This window comes from Dipodomys spectabilis, unplaced genomic scaffold (genome assembly GCF_019054845.1).
Source record: "Dipodomys spectabilis isolate Male_0828 unplaced genomic scaffold, ASM1905484v1 ptg000006l, whole genome shotgun sequence".
In the NCBI taxonomy this organism is placed as follows: Eukaryota; Metazoa; Chordata; class Mammalia; order Rodentia; family Heteromyidae; genus Dipodomys; species Dipodomys spectabilis.
Genome location: NW_024870683.1, coordinates 4,719,357 through 4,745,155, shown reverse-complemented (window position 1 = coordinate 4,745,155; position 25,799 = coordinate 4,719,357).

The window sequence follows — 25,799 nt, the reverse complement described above, 5'->3', positions numbered from 1 at the left end:
ACTTTGCAGAATGTCTAAAATCTTAACTATATTTTTATATTCCTCGTAAATGACTTGCTTGCTACATTTTTTTTTTTGTCTGTCATGGAGCTTGAACTCTGGGCTTGGGTGCTGTCCCTGCACTCTTCAACTCAAGGTGAACACTCTGCTGCTTGAGCCACAGAGCCACTTCAGGTTTTCTATTGGTTTATTGGAGATAAGAGTCTCATGGACTTTCCTGCCAGGGCTGGCTCTGAACCACGACCCTCAGATTTCAGCCTCCTGAGTAGCTAGGATTACAGGCGTGAGCCACTGATACCCGGCTCTTTGCTACAGTTTTTTCCTAATCTTTCTCAAGAACCTGTCTGAACTATAATGTACTCATTAATTTGTTAAGACTGGTAGTCTTGCCTCTAATTTTAAGCCCAATATTTCTAGTCAAAATATTTTTGAGCAAACTTACAAATTATTTATTTGGTTCTCTAGACTTTCCTTAACTTGGAACTTTGAAACCCTTTACTATTTTATTTAATGCCCATTTTCTGAGAGCAGGTCAATGCAACTTACTATACTTGGAGAACAAATATGTAAACCTATTGCTACGTTTCAATCTTCTTTCATTATTCAGGTTTTTTATATGACTTATGTTTTTCATATGTAATGTCCCAAAGGGGGACTAAAGGCTGGGTCACCACCCTGTGGTGCATTGCAGGCAGTAGAATCTTAGGAGGTGGAGTTTAGTAGAAGGATGTGAGGTTGTGGTTTTTGAAGAAGGTATGGAATCCTCTTTTACTCTCCTTTCACTTTCTTGAGGCCATAAGGTGTCCAGGCGCTTCTACCACACTTCTGCAGTGCTGTTCTATCTCAGAAAAGCCAAAAGTCGAAGAAGGCCAGCTGGCTGTGTATTTTAACTGTGCGATGCTGTGGGCCAGAACTAATATTTCTCCTTAAACTGTTTATGTCAGGTACTTTGTTGCAACGAAGGGAAGTTGACAAATACAAATGGCAATGGTGTATAATAAAGTAATCTCACTCAGGGTGTGTTACTCTATTAAATCTGGGACGAATCCTTTTTGTTTTATCATTTTTGCCGCATAACCTGATTGATGTTAGGTTCGTCCCTGAAAAATCACCCTTCCATTGTTTTCTCTGCATGCACACGTGACCCCTTCTCACCAGCCCTTGTGCGCATGCCTGTATCACCCAGGGAATGGCGCACCTGGGGCCAGTGGGAGGTCCCCGGGCTGTGAGGTTATCGCTCCTCTCCCTATACAGTCAATCAACATGATTAGTCCTCCTTTCCCCTTTCCCGACTCCTGCATCCCTTGAATCCCCTGCACCTGCCATCTTGTGCAGTTCGACGGTATGCTCTCCCCGCAACACCATATGGCTGTCTCCTCTCGGTGAACCTTACAATGGACAATCTACCATTATACTTTCCTGTGGAGTTACCAGAAGACAGCGTTAGATGTTTTTATTTTTGTATTTTTGGTATTTGTTTTATTTCCACCTCCTTTTCTTGAAGGCCTCTTATTCCCTCACTTTCATGAACTGGGTAAGAGACACAGAGAGAAACGGCTATCTTGGCTGAGAATAGTTTGCTCCTAGGTTTTGTAAAAATAAAAAAAAAAAGAAGAGAAATGAACCTGGGAACATACAGGTTCCTTTGCTCCTGTATGTGTAGTGGGTGATTTGACATTTGAGACAGACTAGAAGTTTCCTTTTCTATACTAAACAGGAACAGTAGGGGCGTTTAAGGAAGCCCTTCGGTTCCTGGAAGACTGAAATGTTTATGTTCACGCATTGGGAAATCCATAGTCCTACGTGTTTGGATGGCTCTTGAATCAATGGAAAATGAGTATCTTTGTATGGTTCATGGTGCATAAATCTATTGTCTTTCTTTAAACTTCCCGAAGGTTTTAGGTCTGGAGTCTTGCATGATTCTAAAAAAAAGGGAGCTCCTGCAAAATCGCTGAGATTGAATTTCTCACTAAATATTCAGGAGAGGGGATAGTCAAGGGAGCTGTCAAAACTAAATTACACTCCAGTTTGGAACATAGGGAAATGTGTTCATGCACTCAAGTGTAGAAAATCAAATTTGTACCTATTTCATATGTAATAGCAACTGACTCTGGGAGACTTGACCATGATCTCTCATATACAGCCTGTGTCATTTTTTTTTTTTAACCAACACGGTCAGTTTTACTTTTTTTTTTTTTTTTTGTAGACCTGGGGAATGAATCTATACCGCTTGCTAGGAAAGTGATTTACCACTTGAGATACACTTCCCAGGAATTTGTTCATGTTTTTGAGACAGCATCTCTACCTTTTTCATGTCTGGCCTTCAAATCATCATGTCAGTCTCCCTTACGGTTGCCTGTGAGTAACACTGTATCTAGATAAGAAGACATTTTCTAAGAAATGTAAATATGTTTTTTAAGTTTAACAAATAATTCTACACCCTCATTTTCTGTCTTGTTTTAATCCTCTTTTCAGTCTCCTTCTATAACTTGTGCTTTTCCAGATGCTCCCTCTGAGATGTGTCAGAAATGGAGAATGCACATAATATTTACATGCTCATGGTATTCATTTGACAGCCATAGACTTGCAATCAGTTTGAATGGACCTTAATATGGATTTCCTTGGACATAATTTTGATATACTGAATGCTTAGTATTTTCTTTACTTTCCTGTTACACTTGGTATATATATAGGGCTATCCTCCTGACATTTTTAAAATGCATTTTGAAATCACAGAATTCATTCCAAGTGACTGTTACAGTCAGATCTGAGTATGTTTTTTTGTTCTCTTCTTCCCAATTCATGTGGAAACCATAACTCCTATGGAGATGGTGTAGGGAGGCAGAGTCATTGGGAGGTAATGAGGTCATAGGATGCCTCTGTCATGAATGGATTTGAGCCCTCATGGTAGAGGCCCCGAGGGAACTTGGCTCTTCCCATCCTGTGAGGATGTGGTGAGAAGACACCGCCTGAGGATTGGCTCTCACCAGTTATCCTATTTGCAGATGCCTTAGATTTCTTAGACTTCAAAACTTTAAGAAATAAGCTTCTCAGAGTTACAATTTTGTGTTTTGTGATAATAATCCCAGAAGACTAGGATAGTGACTAAGACAACACCTTCGGGAATGAGACACAAAATAAATGTGATATGGGAAAAAGATAACTGTGAGAATTTAAGAAAGAGACCAATTTGCCCGGAGCTGAATGACAACAGATTTGCCAGCAGTTCATAGTCTGAAGTAAAGAGAAAAACAGTAAGCTCCAGGGTTTTCCTTTACTATAAAATCCCACCGTGTTACTTATCTTGGCACAAATTCTTTTTAATTATACAATTCTTTGAAATTATATAATGCTAAGTAAGAAATCTTTTATGCTCAGTGTTTCAGTAATAATAACTTGTTATCTCTCACCATTTCTCCAGACCACGAATTTCAAAGTGACTTAGCTGGAAGGTTTTAGTTCAGTGTCTCTCCTCTGGTCATGGTCAAATATTAGCTGGATCTATAGCCACCTGAAAATTTGATTACTATTGAAGGGTCCCCTTTTAGGTGATCTTGTGACAAAGCTGGCATTTTATTTGGGGCAATTTAAGAGATGGTTCAATTTTTTCTCTCTGTAGGGCTGGGTAAATTGTCACCATATATAGAGCATCCTCCAAATAAACAACCCTAAAGACCAGAGCAGAAATTATAATGTTGTTTATGACTTTCATTGAGCCTTGGTTCAGTGAGGGAGGAGATTAGATAAGAAGACCAATACAACGAGGTAATAACTAGTGGGTGCATTCTATTGGCTGGCCTTCATGACTTCTGTGTGTTACAGAACTAGTAGTAGAGAAAGAAGATTTCTCTGGTTGTGACTGATAAGAGACTTAGCTTCTTTATTAGTTTCTTTTTTTTTTTCTTTCTGTTGTCGGAACCAGTAGTCACTATGTGTGGCATCCAACCCTGAAGTGCCCAAGAAAGGACGCAAATTTGTGGTCAGGTTGACATGAAGAAGATCTAAGTAGAATACTTTAAAAAAAATATTTTCTTTTGTCTAATAACAATAGAATGACCTGTCACCATTCAAATATGACAAAGGAGAAAAACCAAACAATTGACAGAATGGAATCACCCTACCACATTTACATTTCTTATTTTCCCTGTGTTCTTGGAAGCTATCAATTTCTGTCTCCTCCACTTTGCTCAAATCTCTGAGCATTCTCTACTACCCTCATTGTCACATAAGGCTCTTCCTTCTTGCTTTGGTACCCTTCAGATTCACTTCTGAAAGATGAAACTTGCCTTTCTATTTCAGTACCATTTTTCTCCTCTTCTGTTGCCAGGGAAAAACTGTGCCTGCAGCTCCTCTCAAGCCTTTCTCTATGCAACAGAATTCATCTCCCATAACTAGGACAATATACTTGCCACTGTTGCCTCCCCCCCCCCCCCCCCCCCCCCCCCCCCCCCCCCGCTCAGTTTTCAAAGCTTTCTTTTGTATTAGTTAAGTTTAGTCAGCCTGCAAGATTGTTATCAGTTTACTAGTAGTGAATACATGGTGACAATTACTTGAAATATCACTTTACTCTAGGTTTCAGTTATGAGACTATGACACGAGGTAGATTTTCATCGACTATAAGCTCTTCAGTTGTCATTACTATCATAACGATCATGGTGAGCTAATGGGCTGATGGCTAATGGGGCTGATACAGGCATAAGATAACAATGTCTTTTGTAAACCACATTGCTAAGATGATTTCTTAAGTAAGTAGAAATTATTATTTTCAATGATAAGCATAATAATGATGTCCTTTAGGATGTAAAGTTCATTGGTGACATTAATAAGGGGCCATTTTTATGGTAACATGCTAATAATTGGTTTTGCCCATAGTAATATGAGTGTTTGTGAACTAAGAACAACAAAAGAGCTTGTTAGTACTTTAAGACCAATTCTACCTCATAGCTGCAACCATTTTCTATTCAGAGCTTGTCAGCCTTCTCAGACCCAACTTTCCTTAGTTACTTAGACATACTTGTGGTCTCCCACTAATGCATATATGTCCTGGTTTATAATTCTATTTTTTTATAATTGCCCAAATAAGGTAATTTTTTTTGCACAGGTCATTACTATAGTTTTGTTTCTATTTCTGTGTAATAATTTTTTATAATGATCACTTTAATAATAAGTATCTTTTATCTAATATTGATGACAAAAGAATGAAACTCATGAGTCATTTATTTTAATTATTTATTTATTTTAATTTTTATTAAAAAATTTTATTTTAATTTTTATTTATTTGATTTTACCAATTATTAAATTATGGATTAATAATCCATTACTAAGATCAAATATCACAATGACAGGAATTATATTTATGATTAGATAAGCTATAAAGATTTTCATATGGATTCAGACTTAATAACCTCCCAAATTATGTCTATTAGAAACTAATAGGCAGATAGACATCCTCATAAAATTGCTGAGCTACACAATAGACTCATCATAAAATGAACTCTGTTAATGTGATAGCCTTACTTTGCATCAAAACAGTTGCTCTCTAACAGGGCTCCAATTATTCCAAAGTATATGTTCTTCAGGGTGTCTATCCTGTCAGAATAAATGTTGATACTGTTGGAACTCTGCCTCCTACTAGATGAAAAAGAAAGTAGCAGATTTTGTTTTATTAGCAGTAATACTTATGGCAATCATGCTATGTGGCAGTAATCATAATAATGCAAACTGAACAGGTGGTGTCTATTATGATTTAAGAAGCCATATTACATAAATTAATTGCATATATAGGATCAATACCATCCAAAATTTATGACGTTCTCCTCAATGAAGAAAATAATGGCTAATTCAGTTGTCTTGACAGGTGTGAGCTAAACGAGAGAAGCACTGTTCACTACATTTCTTTTTGACTCCTACAGATGATAATGATAAAACACAAAAAAACTGTAGGTAGTAATAAAATGCTTACTTATTTATTAGAGAGCCCTATGTGAAGCCGCTATCACTAATGGTAATAATGAATTTAAAAATCATGCAAACATGATGCTGTGAAGAAAATTAAGAATTAAGAGATGGGAAATAGCACACAGTTAAAAATTTAAGCATTTTTCTAAGTAATTAATATCACTCAGAATTTATCAGGCAAAGGACAGTCTTTAATATTCTAGCTCAAACATGAACTATACTATACAGTAGTAAATATTGTGGGTATATGTGTATGTGTGTGTCTGTATCTGTGTTTGAGGCTAATAGTAGATAAACCTAATTGAAATGCCTGATTATAACTCTTATACAGTAAATTCAAGGGCAAGAGATTATTCTGAACTAGAAGATGATTCTGAGCTAGAAGATTTAACTTATATACTAAATTGCAAGGTCAAAGAAAAAGCCACAACTGTATCTGGTCTTCTCCTACCCCTCTCCAGGGAAGATCAAACCCAATATCACCAGAGAATAATCAGTTAACATAAATTACACATATGCAATTATAATTTTATATCACAGAACAGATCAAATGCTTGTATGGCCTCATGTTGTATTTGTGTTACTGCTCACACCATGAGCTTGATTGACTCTACTGCTCTGTAACCTCCAGGTAGGTAAGACCAGTAGTTCTAGTGTTGAATTGCTTAGTTGATACAGTGTTAAGAGAGAGATTCAGACTGTGTACACAAATTCATAAGTAGAATGTGAACAATGATGCATATTTGACTTGATCACATTAAAAATAAACTGATTCCTTGATATATTATTTTGGGGTACCTGTAATTGGTTGAAATACTTTAAACTGACTTACCATAGTTGGTTCTTTTCCGAAATCTATGTGATCTGAATATTGTTGTTGATTTTTCAGTAAGAAGGCCTAGATTAATAGTATAGACATAATCAAATGAAATTGTTTTCATCTGAATGTGGGTCACATGGAAGTGTAGGGCACAAAATAGCTTAAATAGTGATATCCTGAGATATCTGGGTACAATAAAAATCATACATGTTGCCATTAACTTGACTTTTATAATGTGACATAGATGTTACTCTGGGAGAAGAGGACACTATTCATAAAATAATGGGACAACTAAAATGCTTACGCATTTTTACTGATGCATATAGCTTTACAATTCTCTGCAGCTAACTCAAAATGATGGATTCAGATCATGATTACATGAGTTACTTAGATGGTAAAATTCATATTTTTATTTTATTTTATAAGGCTTTTATGGTTCATTTTCAGTAAGTAGGAGGAAGTAACGGTGCTTATTTGACTTTTACTCTTTCCTTAAAGCAATTGTGTTTTAGATTAATAGCATAGTAAATGAATATATTCTTTTTTAAACATCTCACTGCTCTCAATAGTCTACTTATTTGGGTAAGGACTTAGAAAAGTATTTATAATTTATACTGATGTCTTCTCTGTAGAGTAAGGTTAAATCAATATGATATTTGAACAAGGTCTTACTTCTAAGCAACAATTCTAGTTGTTTGGTTATGGCAGAACTGGAATGCATATATAATTGGTACTATTCTTCAACAAATTATCATTTTATATGCAATTACCCTTTGAGGAAGGTTTTACCCAATTTCAAATGATCTTTACAGGTTATGATTATGTTATAATCAACTCTTTTTAAGGTAAAGTCAACATAGACCTTACATTCTGCGTTAGATATTGAATACTAAGCATTAACTGAACCTATTTCCCATTTAGTAACAGAGAATAATTTTTCCTAATTAACTGTCTACAAGTAGCTTGTCTACTATCAAGTTTAGCTAAAAGTTCTATGTTCATTATATTCTTGTTAATTCATTGTGACAATGGTATGAAACTTAATCTTCCCTATTTGGATTAAAATATCCATTCTTTATGATACTTTGTTTTTAGCTTTCCTATTTTTTAGTAGCATCCAGCCCTCATACAAAGGGATTCATCTTGACACAGTATAATTTGATCATAGTATAATTTGAACAGACTCACCCCTCTGTGCCTCTCCCTCCTCTTACCCATCCCTTTCTCAACTCACTTTATTGTTCTATTTTCATACATGCACATAAGTGTTTGACCATATTCATCTTCCTTTACCCTCTTTTCCACCTTCTTCTCATTAGTATCCATACACTAGACAGGATATGTTTGACATTCCTGTCATTAATTTTCTTTTAAGTGTATGTTAATTGAGTATGTTAATAGAGTTTTACTGTGGCGTTTCACGTATGAATATAGAATATTTTAATCATATTGACCTTTTGCTTATTCTCACATTCCCTATTACCACTGCTTTGATTATTCTAGTGCTCAGGGAGTTTCACAATGCAATATTCATTCCCAATACAATGTATTTCTGTGTTATTCACTGGAAGGATGTATTTTGCTGTTATTTCTCCAGAAAAGATCTGAGTTAAGATAATTTTAAGAATTAAATGTGCTCTATAAATGTTTCAGAAATCCAGATAGTTTTTAGATTTACTTATCATACATATCTGTAGCAAAATGAAATCAAATATTTATATTGTTGATACATTATTATCAGTTTTCTCTAAGTTAGTCTTGGATTATCTTATTCTCATTTTAAAATATTTTTTCTTTTTGCCAGGTGCTGGTGGCTCACACCTGTAATCCTAGCTACCCAGGAGGCTGAGATCTGAGAATCATGGTTCAAAGCCAGCCTGGGCAGGAAAGTCCATCTCCAATAAACCACTAGAAAACCAGAAGTGGTGCTGTGGCTCAAGTGGTAGAGTGGTCTCCTTGAGCTGAAGAGGTGAGGGACAGCGCCCAGGTCCAGAGTTCAAGCCAAGACTTGCATTGAGGTTTATGCATGAAAGCAGTTTGAAAGTATAGTTCTAAAAATTAAAAAAAATGTATAAAATTATTTTGTAATCTCACTCCGACCTTTTAATATTAAATTCTTTATAAAGACATGAATAATTATTTCAAAATTTATAAGCTTGCTTTTCAGTGTGCACCAGAATTTGCATAAAATATTTTTTTCTGTTCTAATCTCAATCTTTCAAAAATTTTCAAGAGAAATCTCTTTCACATTTCAATAATTATACCCTATTCCCTTTGTGTCTATGACAGGGCTATATCCCTAACAAATTACTCAAAGATATATAGTCTATATACAATCAGAATGCAAAAGGTATAGTTTGTTCTCATCTCTAGGAGAGTTAAATCCCCCAAGTTTGTTCAGAATACATCTAGAGATTTTTATGTTATGAAAGAAATAAAAAATTATTGAGCAATTCTTATCCCAGAATATAAAATATTATCTCATCCCAAATTAAAATTGCTCGATTTTTTCAGATGGACAGTTTTATCTGGACAATTACAAATGGGTCAATTAATGTAATTTTGGGAGAATGTGTTTTCTAAGGTCACTGTTTCTATTATGCAGGCAAACACATTTATGTGCATTATGCTCAAAAGCAAGCATTAGTAGCATTTTTGTGTGTTTCCTGTCTACACACACACACATACACACAAAACTGTTGAATTTTCCATGTTTCATAGATTAGAATTGCACATTCTTAATCAATGGTATCAGTAATATAAATAAATCTATTGTTCCCAATATAAAACTTCAAACTGTGCCTTAGTTTTCATCATCTACATATATATTCATACAAATAAATTTTGTAAATTAATTCATATTGAGAGGTTTTTTTATTCTTTTTGATGTGTCGGAGATTAAATACACAGTCTTGAACATATTATGGAACACTCTACTGCTGCACAATTCCTTCAATCTTGAAATGATTGCAAAATAAGTCACATCCAGTTAGATGTCTGTTACTGAGGAAATAAAATTCATTTACATGCACATTGGTAGAAAAGAGATTGTAAGAATAGTTCCCAAACAGTAAGGACTATGGAAGAATAACTTTTCTAACATGATCAAGAATCGAGGAATGATATGGCTGGTGAGCAGGTTAATGAGAGATGACTTTGTCTTTATTTAAAAACAATTAAAGGTGAGAAGAAATATTCAGAGTAAGAGGTATGGTATAGACATACCACAGAAAGAGGGCATTCAGTACACCTACAGCCATCTTGCAGCATCTTCCTATTTTGTTTTATCTATTTAAATTAATTAAATTAAATTAACTTTTATTACATTTTGGGGGTTGGTCCTGGGGCTTGGACTCAGGGCCTCAGCACTATCTTTGACCTTTTGTTTGTGTGTCTAGCTACCATGCTACCACTTGAGCCACAGCCCTGCTTCCAGCTTTTTATTTTCCTTTTTTGGTAGTTTACTGAAGATAGGAGTCTCATGGACTTCCCTGCCTGGGCTAGCTTTGAACTGCAATCCTCAGATCTCCACTTCCTGCATAGCTGGGATTATAGGTGGAGCCACTGGTGCCTTGTATCTGCTTTATTTTTTACATTGGTTCTTTTTCACTCTTAAAACTCAATGTAATGTGTCTATGGAGTTCTTGTTCACACATAGGGGTGTACATAAATAAAAAGAAAGCATCCTAAAGAATAAATAGAAGATTGTCCAGGGAAAAGCACAAGTGAAGTTTTCTCTGGGCCCACAAATTGCACCTGCCAAGATTCATACACTAGTAATATCATGTCTCTTTCAGAAGGCTGCAAATTGCTTTGTAAACCTGGATGTAGAATGAGATGTGGGTAGTGAGAAAGTGAAAAACTATCTTAGCAGTTCACCACTGGAAGCTGATACCTCAGCCTTTGTGTTCCCAGCTAAACACAAACAACTCTGTCACAGTGTAATCAATACTTGGGCCAGGCTACTCTGGGACCACAGTTGAGTAAGACAGAGAAAGGACACCTTGAAACCACAAAAGTAACTTGGCATTACTTCTGCAAGCAAGAATGAGTGACCACTGCTTCTTTAGCAGTGACAATTCTGGCCTTGTGTTGAAATACTCCCCTTCTAAATAAAAGAAAAAGAAATGTAGATCCTAAGCCATTGATTTGCCCCAACAACCTGGTAGCAGCATCCTCAGAGTTGTCCACGTTTCTTTAGATTTTCCTTAGAATAATTCCATATACTATATCCAGATACTATATCAAGCCTTTTCTAACAGCTTTTTAAAAACAATTTATATTTTTTATCGTAAAGGTGATGTACAGAGGGGCTACAGTCATATATGTCAGGTAATGAGTGCATTTTCATTGTGAACAGTGTTACCCCTCCTTTATTTTCTCTCAGTTTTTTAGTTCATTTCCAACATAAGGAATGTCACTGTTGAATTTGTTCACCCCTTGTCACACTGTCTATCAGCTTTTTACGGAGGTACTTCAATGTTTATCCTGCTACAAGAAGCTAAATAAACCCATATTTACCTGTCTACAGGTAACAAAACATGCCAAGACACTATACTTATAAAGAAGAACCATCTATTTAAATTCAGTTGAGAGGATTCTATCGAAGGTCATTTGGTCCTACCCTTTTGGGTTGGTGATGGGGAATATGTAGCTGGGGAATATGTAGTTGGGATACCAAAGAGAGAGAGAAAGGTCTCTAGTTCCAATATCCCTTTCTACAATATGACCTCAGTGACCTAAACACTGTATATGGTGTTTTCCTCACTTTCCAATAATGCCACTCCTGAGAATAAGCCTTTATTACATGGACCTGAGGAACTTCCCAGATCAAACCCTAACAATTAGCTACTAGGACTTCATGGTGATGGCAGCAGATAATGCTAGTGAGATCATAAAGATCATAACCTTTATGCCACCCACAGCAATAGCAAGGATATGACATGCAATTTTATATGCTGTGACTGGCTACCCAACAGAATTGTTTACAACTTAATTTTTTATGGTAGAATAGAAGATATCCTGATTAGTGGAAAGATGAAAGGAAATAATTTTCAGGGGTAGGCAATTTTAGGTGATGAGGACCAAGATAAGGAACTGCTTATCCTAATAAAGAGACACAGAGCACAAGGGCAGAGTTTGATAGGTCATCAGAGCAATGCTGGCCCCTGAAAAGCAATGTGGAAGGAGGAGCTTTAGGGCATGAGGGAGGGGTGGCGTAGGCTAAATGATTGATTGGGTGGTGGTTGTTTGTGAGAACACTGTTTGATGGTCCAGAATGCCAATTTGATTTATTTGTCCGAAGCTCAGGAGACATATTTGGAATTAAAATCTTGATTTGGTTGATCTCAGCAGAGGCATGACAACTATAGCCATTGAACTTTTTTTTTGTTGGCTATGGGGCTTAAACACAGGGCCTGGGGGCTGCCCTTGAGCTCTTTTGCTCAAGGCTAGTGCTCTACCACTTTGAGCCTCAGCCCCACTTCTAGTTTTTGAGTGATTAATTGTAGATAAGAATCTCATGGGCACTTTTCTGCCCTGGCTGCTTTGAGCAGTAATCCTCAGATCTCAGCCTGCTGAGTAGCTAGGATTACAGATGTGAGCCACCAGTGCCTAGCTTACAGTCAGTAATTTTTTTTTTAAGTTTTATTTTATTTTATTTGAGAACATACTGTAAAGAGGGATTACAATTACATGGGCAGGATAATGCATACATTTCTTACTAAGCATTGCAGCCTCCTCCTTTGTTTACCCTTCACCTCCCTTCCCAGCCTTCCCCCTCCCCCCCACCCAATCATTTCCCCCTCCCAATCCGACATTGTAAAGCTGGTTTTGACATGACATTTTGTACTTCTCATTGTTGCAACAGGTCCACCTGAATCCTAAAACGACTTGTTTGTCCCCATCTCCTCCACATGTTATACTGACATCAAATATAGTGAAAGCGGGGGTTACACTGTGGGGGAGGGACATACAAAGCAACAAAGAAATAATCTTATAAATGCATTAGAAACACATGCATGAAAGAAACAAAAACATTAAAATACATATTTGAGGGTTCATTTTCCTAACATCACATTATCTGACATTTTCCGCTTGACTCATACCTATACTAGATATTGCAAATAAGGGAAACCATGGGACCTATGATTCTTTGGGCCTGGCTTACTTCACTTAATATAATTTTTTTCCAAGCCTTTCCATTTCCTAACAAATGAGGAAATGTCATTCTTTCTGATGGAGGCATAGAATTCCATTGTGTATATATACCACATTTTCTTGATCCATTCATCTACTGAGGGGCATCTGGGTTGGTTCCATATCTTAGCTATGGTAAATAATGCTGCAATAAACATAGTTGTGCTGGTAGCTTTAGAGTGGTCTTTTTTGTAAACATTAGGGTAAATGCCCAAAAGTGGGATTGCTGGGTCATAGGGGAGTTCTATGTGAAGTCTTTTGAGGAACCTCCATACTGCTTTCCAAAGTGGTTGAACAAGTTTACATTCCCACCAACAATGAAGTAAGGTTCCTTTCTGTCCACATCCCCTCCAGCATCTGTTGTTGTTAGAGTTCTTGATTTTTGCTGTTCTAACTGGAGTGAGGTGATATCTCAATGTTGTTTTGATTTGCATTTCTTTTATGGCTAGGGATGTTGAACATTTCTTCATGTGTCTATTGGCCATCCTTCTTTCTTCTTCAGAGAAGCTTCTCTTTAAGTCTTTCGCCCAATTATTTATTGGGCAGTTGTTTCTTTGAGGATTTGTTGTTGGGTGGCTTAATTTTTTGAGTTCCAAGTATATTTTAGATATGAGACCCTTGTTCGTTGTATGGCTAGTAAAGATCTTCTCCCAATCCGTGGGCTTTCTATTGATCTTACTAGCTATGTCATTTGCCCTACAGAAGCTCTGCAACCTTATGCAATCCCATTTGTCCAACCTTTCTTTGATTTGTTGTGTTTCCGGGTCTCTATTCAGAAAATTTCGGCCTGAGCCAAGGAGACCTAGGGTTTCTCCTATTCCATCCTGTAATGTTTTCAGAGTGTCTGCTTTGAGTTCAAGGTCTTTGATCCATTTGGAGTTGATTCTGGTGCAGGGTGATATATAAGGATCTAGCTTTAGTTTTCTACATGTAGTTAACCAATTTTGCCAGCACCATTTACTGAAGAGGCTGTCTTTCTTCCATTCTATTGTTTAAGCTCCCTTATCGAAGATTAGATGGCTATAGGTCTGTAGGTTCATTTCTGGGTTTCCAATTCTATTCCATTGGTCCTGAGGTCTGTTCTTATGAGAATACCACGCTGTTTTGATTACTATGGCTTTATAGTAGAGTTTCAAATTTGGTATTGATATTCCTCCAGCAGTGTTCTTTCCGTTGAGGAGCGTTTTTGCTATTCGGGGTCTTTTATTGTTCCATATGAATTTTTGGGTTGCCTCTTCTATTTCCTTGAAGAATGAGGGTGGAATTTTGATAGGTATTGCGTTGAATTTGTAGATACCCTTGGGAAGTATTGCCATTTTCACGATGTTAATCTTTCCAATCCAGGAGCATGGGAGGTTTTGCCATTTTTTAAGTTCTGTGTTGATTTCCTTTTTCAAAATTTTAAAGTTTTCGTCATAGAGGTCCTTCACTTCTTTAGTTAAGTTAATTCCTAGGTATATTATTTTTTGTGGGGCTATTACAAATGGAGTTGCTTTCCTAATTTCAGCCACACTTTTCTCATTGTTGGCATACAGAAAAGCCATTGATTTTTAGGGGTTGATTTTATAACCTGCTACTTTGCCAAAGTTTTGAATCAGCTTGAGTAATTTGGGAGTGGAGTCTATGGGATTCTTTAAATACAAGATCATGTCATCTGCAAAGAGGGAGAGTTTTATTTCTTCTTTCCCTATTTGGATCCCCTTTATGTCTGCATCTTGTCTTATTGCTGTAGCTAGGCATTCTAATACTAGATTGAAGAGAAGTGGAGAGAGTGGGCATCCTTGTCTTGTTCCTGAGTTAAGAGGAAATGGCTTTAGTTTTTCACCATTGAGTATAATGCTGGCTGTAGGTTTGTCATATACAGCCTTTATTGTATTGAGGAATGTTCCATGGATTCCTAATTTTTCCAAAACCTTCATCATAAAGGGGTGTTGGATCTTGTCGAATGCTTTTTCTGTGTCTATTGAGATAACCGTGTGGTTCTCATTCTTGCTCCTGTTGATGTGATGAATAATATTAATTAATTTGCGTATATTGAACCAGCTTTGCATCCCTGAAATGAATCCTGTTTGATCGTGGTGTATGATTTTTTGGATGAATTGTTGAAGTCGGTTGGCCAAAATTTTGTTGAGAAGTTTTGCATCAATGTTCATCAAAGAAATGGGTCTATAGTTCTCTTTCTTTGATGAGTCCCTGCCTGGTTTTGGGATGAGGGTTATGATGGCTTCATAGAATGTGTTCGGTAGTGAGCTTTCTCTTTCAATTTCATTGAAGAGTTGGAGGAGAATTGCTGTGAGCTCTGCTTTGAAGGCCTTGTAAAATTCCGCTGTAAAACCATCTGGTCCTGGACTTTTCTTAGCTGGGAGGTCTCTTATTGCTGTTTCTATTTCAATGCTTGATATGGGCCTGTTAAGATAGTTTGCCTCATCTTGGTTTAGTTTTGGCATGTCAGTATTTGCTAGGAAGAGGTCCATTTCTGTCAAGTTCTCAAACTTATTAGCATAAAGTTTTGAGAAATATTCCCTTATAATGTTCTGAATCTTGGTTGTTTCCATTCTCATCTCTGAGTTTATTAATTTGTGTGTGTTCTCTTCTTTTTCTGATAAGATTTGCTAAGGGTCTGTCAATTTTGTTAAGTTTTTCGAAGAACCAACTCTTTGTTTTATTGATTCTTTCTATAGTTTTTTTGGATTCTAATTCATTTAATTCTGATTTAATTTTGATTATTTCTTTCCATCTACTGGATTGGGGTTTATCTTGCTGCTCTTTTTCAAGGAGGTTTAGATGTGTCATTAAATTGTTAGTTTCAGATCTCTCCAATTTGTTGATGTAGGAGCTCAGAGCTATAAACTTGCCTCTGAGTACTGCCTTTGCTGTGTCCCATAGGAGCTGGTAATTTGTGTGTTCATTTTTGTTGAATAGCATGAACATTTGAATTTCCTTTCTAATCTCTTCCATGACCCACTCATGATTCAGCAGTGTGTTGTTCAGCCTCCATGTGATACCGGACTTTCTTTGGTGGCTTTTGGTGTTGAGTTCTAATTTTTTCCCTTGTGGTCAGAGAGGATGCAAGGTATAACTTCAATGTTTCTGAATTTAGACAAGTTTGCTTTGTGGCCTAAAATGTGGTCTATTTTAGAAAACGTTCCATGTGCTGCTGAGAAAAACATGTATTCTGATGCTGCTGGGTGAAATGTTCGGTAGATGTCTGTTAAGTCTAGTTGATCTATGCAGCTGTTTAGATCTGCGGTTTCTCTGTTGAGTTTTTGCTGAGTTGATCTATCTAGTGGGGAGAGTGGTGTGTTAAAATCCCCAACAACTAATGTCTTTGGATCTATATGGGATTTGAGGGAAAGTAGTGTTTCTTTGATAAATTTGGGTGCTCCATTGTTTGGCGAATAGATATTTAGAATTGTAATATCCTCCTGAAGGAGAGATCCTTTAATTAGTATGTAGCGACCTTCTTTATCTCTTCTCGCGAATTTTAATTTGAAGTCTATTTTATCTGATATTAGGATTGCAACTCCCACCTGTTTATGAGGGCTGTTTGCTTGGTAGATTTTGTTCCAGCCTTTAACATTGAAAATGTGTTTGTTTTTATGGGCAAGATGTGACTCCTGCAGGCAGCAGATAGAAGGGTCTTGTTTTTTAATCCAACTAGACAGTCTATGTTGCTTAATTGGAGAGTTCAGTCCATTAATGTTAAGAGATAGGACTGAGAGGTATTTGGGAGTTCCTGCCATGTTATCCACCTTCTTGGGGGCTGCAAAAACTGGGTTCTTCCTATGGTTCTTGGATTCTCAGTTTGGGTGCAGTTTCTTGGCCTTTATTGCGGTCTTGTTGGTTTTCTATGTGTAGGACATCTTTAAGAATCTTTTGTAGGGCTGGTTTGGTGGAGATGTATTGTTTCAATTTTTCTTTGCTATGGAAGGTTTTTATTTGGCCTTCAGTTATGAAGGAGAGTTTAGCTGGGTACAGTATTCTTGGTTGATAGTTGTTTGTTTTTAGGGCATGGCATACATCATTCCAGGCTCTTCTTGCTTTGATTGTCTCTGCTGAGAAATCTGAGGTGATTCTAATTGGCTTCCCTTTATAGATGATTACCCTTTTGTCCTTGACAGCTTTAAGGATCTTTTCCTTGGTCTGAGTTGATCCTGTGTGGATTATAATGTGATAGTGGGATGTCCTATTCTGGTCTGGTCTATTTGGGATTCTAAAGGCTTCTTGTATCTGAACAGGCCTATCTTTTTGCATGTTTGGGAAGTTCTCTGCTAGGATCCTGTTAAACAAATTTCCTAGACCATTAACTTCTGTTTCTAGGTGCTCCTCTACACCCATTATCCTTAGATTAGGCCTTCTGATGGTGTCTTCCAGGTGTTAGATAGATTTATCATACTTCTTGGACTTGTCTTGGATGGTTGTATGTTCTTTCTCTATAATATCTAGGCTGTCTTCAATCCCTGAGATTCGATCTTCTGCATGGTCTAACCTGCTGTCAAGACTCTCTACTTTGTTTTTTATCTCTTTTCCTTCTAATTGGTCAGCTTTGATGGCTTCAAGTTCTTTGTTGAAGCTCTGTTTTAGGTCTTGTATGAATTTCTTTACTTCCTTAATTTGGTGTTCAGTGTTTGTCCTCAAATCACTTAGTTGATTGGTTATCTTTTCTTTGGACTCCCATTCCTTCTGTTGGGTTCCATTCAGCATTCCCTTTGTGGTCTCCCTGACTTCCTTCAGCTCTTTGTTAATGGATTCCATGAATGCCTTTAGTGATCTTTGTGTGTTCTCTACCTGGTCTGTCAATTCCTGTATTACTCTTTGATTAGCTTCCTCCCGTTCTTGGGATTCCTGCAGTTCTTTTTGAGTGTTCTCAGCCTGCTCACGCCATTCCTCCCTTTCTCTTTGAGTATTCTCAAGTTGTTCAGGCAAATCCTGTATCAGTTTTTGAGTAGCTTCCTCACGCTTATGATATTCCTGTATAAACTTCTGGGATGCCTCCTCTCTCTCCCAATCACTCTCATACAGAGTCCTTTGTACATTGTCAAACTTCTCATTTATCATGTTTGCCAGCAGTGTTTGTAGAGCTATTTGGGAACTCTCCTCTGGATTATTCATTATCTGTTCTAACCCCTGATTATCAAGATTGGGAATTGAGATACCCGAATTTGCCATTTTTCTTGTGTTTTTCCGGCTTACTCTGCCCATTTGAGATGAAGATAGCACCAGTTTTGTGCTAGAACACTATCTTAAGGCAACCATCAACCAAAGTTTGCATTTATACAGTCAATAGTCTACAGATACAATCAAGTTCAACAGATACATCTATTCGACATCAAACAATTATATGTTAAAGGACTTCGAACCGCAGAGAAGAATTTGGAAAACCAGAAATTATTAGGGTTAGAGAGAGATGTGGGTAAAAAATAGGAATAGATTGGTGTGGGGAGGCACAGGGAGAGTTAACTATGTCCTAATCCCAATGCAGGAAATAGATTGGGTAGGATGCAAGTAGAGAGAGAGAGAAAAAGAAGAAAGGGAAAGGGGAATGAAAAGAGTCCAGAAAAATAATAGAAACGTAAAAATTAATGTTATTATAGAGATTAAAAGACCATCTATTTAGAGAGGAATGTGAATATATTGAGAGAAAGGGAGGGACATAGAGGAGATGTGAAAAACTTTAAAAAAATGCTTAAAATATTATATAGGTATAAAGAGGTAGTACTGCTATTAATGAATTTATGTCTCAGAGGTTTTGAATTGAGTAATAAATTTGTGGATTAAGTGTGTACACAATGGGGGATAGGGTCTACTAGTTAACTATGGGTTTATCTGAGGATGTGCAGGACAAGAGTTAAGTCACATAAAGAAGAACAAAAGAGAGGAAAAGGTGGAAAGGTTAGGAAAGTGAGAAGAAAAGATCAGAAGTTCAGTAGAGCTAGACAAAAAACAAAAAGATAATTAAGAAAGAAAGAAAAAGAGAAAGAAGACAAGAAAAAAAGGAAAACGCACAATCACGTATTCCTAAAATAAAAATTATAAGAGGAGAAAAAAAAAGTTATTGGAAAACAATTATTTTTTCAGAAGAGGCAAAAATTAAAGATTAATAAAAGTTTTAGAAAAGGAAAAAAAATTTATATATATATAAGGTAACAAAAAACAAAAAACAAAAAAAAAAGAAGAAGAAGAAAAAAAAAGTTCTTTTTTTTTTTTTTTTTTTTTTGGGAGGGTTGGGAAGAATCCTGTATCTCCCTTTTGTCTGTAACCAGCTTGAGGTCCTGTGGCTTGATTGGTTTCTTAAGTCAGTTTGTTGGAACAGGCAGAAAAATGCTCTGCTTTACCCAAGATTTTGAGATCCCCTCCCAGGTTAGTTTACTGGGAGGGTGATCTGCTTTGAGAATCACAAAAGAGGGGGATGCAGAGATGAGGCTAGGTTCTGGGTAGAGTTGAGGCCTTTCAACAAACAGTAGCTTTTCCTTGGGGCTATTTTGTGAAAAAACTCACAGCACCCAGCCTGGAGCCATTCTCAGGGTTTCTGTTTTTCAATTGATTGTGGTGGCTGCTAGAGGGAGGGGCAGCCTCTGGCTCTGGTTACCCGGTGAGGAGAGCCACTCCAATGGCTGGCACCTGACCTGGGTGACTTTTCCCTGGATGGAACTGAGTCTGTGAGGTCACTTCGCCGTTAAGTTCTTGTGACCTGCTAAATGACTCGTTTTATTCCAAGGCCTGAGCTGGAGCTAGCAGCTCCTCTGAGCTTTGTCGGTATCCAAGATGGAGATCACCGGTGCTGGGGGGGAGGGGTGGCCTTCCCTCCTCTGCTCCCTGAGAAGGAGTGAGGATGTTGGGCTTCTACTCACGCCGAGTCTTGCATCCTGGGTCGTCTCTGGTCTGCAAAGTGCAGGATGAAGTTGTCCGCTCCTTGTTGGTTCTTGCTGGTGTTGAGTAGAATCCTCTCGCCCGCTGCATCTGGCTCCTTCGTCCCCGAATCTCTGTGTCTCAGGTATGACCCCGCGGCGGTGGTCGCCGCCGCGACCCTGCCGCCGCAGTGGCAGCTGCTGGCAAGCGCTCAGATGTGTCTCTTTGGCTTCCCCTCTCTTGACTAACTCTCTGTCCTGTGATGGCACACTTGGTGTGATTCTCTGGCTTAGGACTGTTCACTGGAACTCTGAAACTGCTTTCTATGCAAGAGCTTGTTCAGATTCCAGCTTCTCCTCCACCATCTTCCCGGAACTCCGTCCTCAGTCAGTAAATTTTTGTGTGGTAGTTAGTGATAGGCAACACTGACTGAACCCAGATGGCTCTACGATTTCTAGTATATGTTATCTCCTTCTTGCAACTTACTAATTGGTGCATTCAATTGTAAAACATAAGATGAAATTGAATAGGATACTGTGGACCTGCTCCAAGAGAGTGAGCTAACTAGATTCATAATACAGGTAATAGTAGACATTCTGTTCTCCTTTGAGTTCAGATAGGGGAGATCTTAGGAACATACCAGCTCATCCAATATTCTCAGGTCCAGGAAAGCTCATGGCAATGATAGAGATCAGATAAATAAATGTTTGAATGAAGAACTTTCCTATGAAACAAGTCTCTGTTTTCACCTTCTACAGGAGGTATTACACATGTGAATGGGAAATAATTTGCAAGATCTTGTAAGTAGTTGTAGACTACTTGATTTAGAGATTAAGAGATTAATTGACCATAGAACCTCTACTCAAGAGTTTTAGTAATTATTCACTTATACATTCCTTTCACTTCAAAGAAAATTTTCAGGTTGAAGATTTGAAGGGCATATAGATACTTCTAAAATAAAAATTCTTAGCATGTGCTAAGTCTGAGATTTTTGTATGACAGTTTCCTGGTTTTTCTACCTAAGTAGCTGTAGACCATAAGAATTTATCCCTCCCTCCTTTCCTCCCCTTCCCCTTCTTCTCCCCTCTCTCCCTCCCCACTCCTTCCCTCTCCCTCCCTCCCTCTCTCTCTTCCCTCTCTCTCTTCCCTCCCTCTCTCTCTCTTCCCTCTCTCTCTTCCCTCCCTCCCTTCCTTCCTTCCTTCCCTCCTTCCTTCCTTCCTTCCTTCCTTCCTTCCTTCCTTCCTTCCTTCCTTCCTTCCTTCCTTCCTTCCTTCCTTTCTTTTTTCATGGTGTTGAAAACCTTAGGCATGCTAGGCAAACTGTTTATCACTGAGTTAGTCCCCATCTCTTTGTTTATTTAGTCATGTTTTTCTTTAGTACACACAATGCTACATATTTTGTCTTGTTAAATTATTATAATTTCATGAGTTTGTTAGCAATTTTATCCTGACATAATTGAGGCCTGGATACATTGTTGTGAAAATGCAGTATGTTAATAAAAGACAATACTTTCAGCTTTACTAACTTGTTCTAAACATTCAATGAAATCACTTATCAAAATCACATCTGTTTGTTTTGATGATTCTGAAGGTTGCATGGAGAGGGTAAGGATCCAGCGTAGCCAAGGCAGCCAACGCAATATTTAGGGAGAAGAACCTGTTGTAGGACTGATGCCGCTTAACTTCAAGATTTACTACAAAGCCACACCCATCAAGATAGTGCTATATTATTGATAAAACATATAGCAACATATAAGAAGATAGACACACATTTTACAATGATCTTGACAGAGTAAGAAAATGGAATGGATGAAAGCCAGCTTTTCGACAAATGATGTTAGCTAGATGGGATATCTACATGAAAAAAACAAAACAAAACAGTGAACTGAAAATGGATCATAGTCCTCAATGTAAAATGCAAATCAATAAAACTCCTAACTGATAACTTAGGAGAAAAGACCCAATTAACCTCGAGGATGGTGAAAAGAGTTTTGATGGAAGATCAAAGTTGGGATTCATAAAAAATTATTAATAATTTGTAATTTATTAAATCACCATGGTGTGCGCATGTGTGCGCATGTGTGCGTGCGTGCGCACGGGCACACACACCCACACACACACACACACACACTAGAACTGATTCAAGAATGGATCCAAAAATTATGGTATCTATATACAATAGAATATTTTTTTTGGGGGGTCAGGTCGTGGGGCCTGAACTCTGGACCTGGGCACTGTCCCTCAGCTCTTCAGCTCAAGGCTAGTGCTCTACTACTTGAGCCACAGCGCCACTTCTGGTTTTTTTCTTTTTGCTTATGTGGTGCTGAGGAATTGAACCCAGGGCCTCATGCATGCAAGTCAAGCACTCTACCACTGAGCCACCTTTCCAGCCCCTATACAATAGAATATTATGCAGCCATTTGAAAGAACAAAATTATGGCATTTGCAGGGAAATGGATGGAACTAGAAGAAATTATGTTGAGTGAGGTAAGCCAAGAGCAAAGAGACAAACGGCACATGGTCTCCCTGATAAGTGGATGTTAAATCCAAAAGGTAAGGTGATATGACAAAGTAAACAAGACTCAAGAAACAAAGGACCTCCACTCATCTGGTTGAATCATTACTAAATGACCCCATGCTGCTGATCACATATATGGTATATATGTGAGATTATATATATATATATATATATATATATATGCACATCAGAGGGAAACTAGGAGGAGGACACAGAACTAGAGGGAAAGGGGATAATCTACAACAGCGGGACCCATCAGCTGCACTAGACATTGATCAAAATGATCTAAGCAAATGATCTAAGCAACCCAATGGCAGTGATGGGAGGGAGGAAACAAGTAGGAAAGAGGGAACAGCTGATGTTATGCAAAAGGAAAGGAATGTACATCTCACCCAATGTGGAAAAAATAACTGTATAGTCAAAGCCCATAGAACTCATAAACTTTATAGACCACAATAGACAATTTGCCCCATGAAGGTTAGGATGTGTTCGTGACTTTAACTAAGCATCACTATCCCACAATACTGTGAAATTTGTGAAATTATGTTATCTCTTAATCACAATGAAATATTTGCAAAAAACCCTAGACATTCCCAAATCTATGAAACAAATACTGAGAGAATTGAAGGGAAGAATAGAAAGAATTCATACACACAAAAAACAAACAGAACTCAGACTACACTTTTCCTTAAATATCATAAAATTAGTGCCCAGACTTGTGATGATGCTAATGCCATCCATCTATTCATTATACAGCTCTTAATTGAAAGGAGAAGTATAGATTATAACTTATACTTCTGGTTAGTTGTAAAATGTGACTGCTATCTGTCAAATTTTATATCAGATATTAATCTATGCATAATTTTTAAAATTCTTGTTAAATATAAAAAATAATCAACCCACCTGCCTTTTATCTCATTTTAAAACAGAACAATGGATCCACACCTGTAATTCTAACTACTTAGTAGGCTGAGATATGAAGATCATAGGACAATGTCAGCAGAGAAGTCTGAGGGACTCTATTTCCTATTCATCAGCAAAATGTTGGACTGGCGTTAAAATTCAAGGGATAGAACAATGAGTAAGAAAACCAAGCTAGGGCACAGGTTCAAATTTCAAGCCCTTGTAGAAACATAAGAGCATCAAAATACTAAACAGTGTTTTTGTTATTTTTTATAATTACTCTTCCTTTCAAGCATGTTCTTTTAAATGACAGCAAACTCCAGTATGGGTATATTTACCTTTTCACTCTCTGTTGTTTGTTTATTTAAACATGATAGCATCTCTTTGGTCTATTAGTCCATTCCTTGTTTCCCTGAGGTCAAATCTGAAAGCTTGTTGGCAAAGGGGATACCAGTGCAAACTTGCAATGGTCTGCCCAGTACATCTGGTAAATGACTGTGAATAGGAAGGAAGCCTGGGCATCTGCAGCTTTATCAAGGATTTTATGACTTTTGTGCAAGGTGGCTTGACAGCTACATCTAAACAGAATGATTAAAAAAACAAAATGTTTTTCCTCTAAAATTGCAAATAATATATTATAACACCACATGCCTTATGAGATATTTTTGGTAACACATAATTAGTGTATTAGTATAATCATACATACAGAACTCAAGTGTGAAAAGATACATTTTATTTAACAAATGATTCAAGTGTTAGAATTCATAAACATGAAATAACACTTCAAAGAGGATGGAAGTTTTTATATGGAGAGGGGATGAAGGGGAGCACATGAGATACTTCTCATCATAATCAAAATTAAAGTTTAGAGGTTGGCATTGCAATTATTATATGGCTATGCCAACCCAAGGTGGAAAACAATTAAATAAACAATTAATACAATTAAATAAACCAAAGGTATAACAATTTAGCTTATCAATATCTTCAAGGAAGGAAGATTATGTAATTATTCCTGATCACATAAGGAAACCAAAATGTGTAAGAATAAGACAAAAATAGGACATTTCAGGGGAAGAAAAATAGCACAGCAAAGACACATACTATGTTGGTGGAAGAAACTGAAAGGGAAGACATGATTTTTTTTTAGGTTTTTTAAAAATTCAATTTAACAAATTGAATTCTTCACCAAAATAGAAATGGCAATTCAAAAATTCATATGGAACAATAAAAGACCATGAATAGCAAAAATAATCCTTAGCAGAAAGAACATTGCTGGAGGAATAACAATACCAGACTTTAAACTCTACTACAATGCCATAGTAATCAAAACAGCTTTGTACTGGCACAAAAACAGACCTGAAGACGAATGGAATACAATGGAAAACCCAAAAATGAACCTGCAGACCTGTAGGCACCTAATCTTCAGTAAGGGAGCAAATAAATAGAATGGAAGAAAGATAGCCTCTTCAGTAAATAGTGCTGGCAAAATTTGTTAAACACCTGTAAAAACTAAAGATAGATCTTTATATATCACCCTGCACCAGAATGAATTCCAAATGGATCAAAGACATCGAAATCAAAGCAGACACCCTGAAAACATCACAGGAAGGAATAGGAGGAACTCTAGGCCTCCTTGGCACAGGCCAAAATTTTCTTAATAAAGGACATAGCTAATAAAATCAATAGGAAGCCCATGGACTGGGAGAAGATCTTCACTAGCCATACAACAGACAAGGGTCTCACATCTAAAATATACTTAGAACTCAAAAAAGTTAAATACCCAAAAACAAATCCTTAAAGAAACAACTGCCCCATCAACAAGTGAGCTAAAGTTCTAAAGAGAGACTTCTCTGAAGAGGAAATAAGAATGGCCAATAGACACATGAAGAAATGCTCACCTTCTCTGACCACAAAAGAAATGCAGATCAAAACAACATCGAGATTCCAATTTACCCTAGTTAGAATGACTATAATCAAAAAATTGAATAATGACAGATGCTGGAGAGGATATAGCTAAAAGAAAACCCTACTGTACTTTGGGTGGGAGTGTAAACTTGTTCAACCACTCTGGAAAGCAGTTTGGAGGTTCCTCAAAAGACTCCACATAGAGCTCCCCTATGACCCAGCAATCCCACTTCTGGGCATTTACCCAAATGAAAACGAACAAGGCCATACTCAAGCTACCAGCACAACTACGTTTATTGCAGCATTATTCACTATAGCTGATATATGGAACCAACCCAGATGCCCCTCAGTAGATGAATGGATCAAGAAAATGTGGTATATATACACAATGGAATTCTATGCCTCCATCAGAAAGAATGACATTGCCCCATTTGTTAGGAAATGGAAAGACTTGGAAAAAATTATATTAAGTGAAGTAACCCAATTCCAAAGAACATAGGTTCCATGGTTTCCCTTATTTGCAATAATTAGTATACATATAGGATAATATTATCAGAGGAGCTGAAAAGCTCAAAAGCTATGTACATATGACCATATAAGATGATGTTAAGTGAAATTAACCCCAAGATATGGACACAAGCAGTCTGT